The sequence below is a fragment of the Arachis hypogaea genome, chromosome 14, assembly GCF_003086295.3.
Source record: "Arachis hypogaea cultivar Tifrunner chromosome 14, arahy.Tifrunner.gnm2.J5K5, whole genome shotgun sequence".
In the NCBI taxonomy this organism is placed as follows: Eukaryota; Viridiplantae; Streptophyta; class Magnoliopsida; order Fabales; family Fabaceae; genus Arachis; species Arachis hypogaea.
The window spans coordinates 71,506,100-71,507,666 of NC_092049.1; the positions used below are offsets into that span (position 1 = coordinate 71,506,100).

The 1,567-nt window shown below is 40.0% G+C and overlaps 1 non-coding gene across 1 annotated transcript; it reads right to left on the reverse strand.

The window, feature by feature from the left end:
- Nucleotides 1-1,169: 1,169 nt before the first annotated feature.
- LOC112745782 (small nucleolar RNA R71) lies at nucleotides 1,170-1,276 on the reverse strand. The gene has a single exon (XR_003173693.1). It is a non-coding gene; the product is annotated as a small nucleolar RNA R71 (small nucleolar RNA).
- Nucleotides 1,277-1,567: the final 291 nt, after the last annotated feature.

A 1,567-nucleotide genomic window follows, 5' to 3' on the forward strand; every position in this document is an offset into this window, starting at 1 on the left:
CTGCTCATCTTCCTAAATCCCCATTTAAGATTCTGCAATTTACTTTATGCCATTTACATTCTGCCATTTACTTCCAGCAATTATATTTTCTGTTATTTACTTTTCCACCATTTAATTTTCTGTAATTTCTCAATTCAATTTCTTCTTAGCTCAACTAGAACATTCCTCTAATTAAAGTTGCTTGACTAATCAATACCTGTGGGATTCGACCTCACTCTATTGTGAGTTTTTACTTGACGACAATTCGGTATACTTGCCGAAGGGAGATTTGTTGAGAGACAAGTTTTCGTGTATCAAGTTTATGGCGCCGTTACCGGGGATTAATTTTGTATCGACAATAATTAAATTGGAGGATAACTAGATTGAGCAATTTTCTTTTGCTTTGTTTAAATTCCATCTGAGTAATTTACTTTTAGTTCTTGCTATTTTTCTCCCCTCTTCCCCTTACCCATTTTAGTTGTTTACAATTCAGCTCACTAACCCACTAACTGTTTGATATATTGAATCACTCACACTAACAGCCATTCTAACAAGAGTAATTTCCATTCAATTTCTCTCTTATTTTTTGCCTTGTTGGTTGTATGACAGGTAGAAAAAGTGGGGTCTCAACTTCCTTTGATTCTGAACCTGATAGGAACTTCCTTAGATTAAGGAGGGAAGCAAGAGGAAAGAGAGTCGTTGGTGCTGAGGAAGAGGAAGAGTATTTTGAAACAGACATGGAGGAGAATATGGAGAACCACCATGAAGAAGAGGCTCACAACCAAGCCAGAGAAGGTCCAGTGAATCATGCTGGGCAAGAGAGAAGAGTTCTGGGCTCTTACATCAATCCAAACCCAGGAAATTACGGAAGTAGCATCCAAAAGCCAACCATATATGCCAACAACTTTGAACTAAAGTCACAGCTCATCACCCTCGTTCAGAACAACTGTTCATTCGGAGGAAGTGTCCAAGAAGACCCCAATCAATATCTAACCACCTTCCTGAGGATATGTGATACTGTGAAGTCTAATGGTATTCATCCTGACACCTATAGACTACTTTTGTTCCCTTTTTCACTCAGGGATAAAGCATCTAAATGGCTGGAATCTTTCCCAAAGGAGAGTTTAACAACGTGGGAAGATGTGGTAAACAAATTCTTGGTGAGATTCTACCCTCCTCAATGAATCAATAGGTTGAGAACTGAGGTACAAACCTTCAGGCAACAAGATGGTGAAACCCTTTACGAAGCATGGGAGAGGTTTAAGGACCTAACAAGAAGGTGCCCGCCAGATATGTTCAATGAATGGGTGTAGCTACACATTTTCTATGAAGGTCTTTCTTATGAATCAAAGAAGGAAGTAGACCACTCATCCGGGGGATCTCTGAACAAGAAGAAGACCATTGAAGAAGCCATAGATGTCATCGAGACTGTGGCTGAGAATGACTACTTCTATGCTTTTGCGAGAGGCAACACTCTAGGAGTGATAGAGCTAAACCATATGGATGCACTGCTGGCTCAAAACAAGATGATTACCAAGCAGCTGGCTGACCTTACCAAGCAGATAGAGAAGAACCAAGTTGCAGCAGT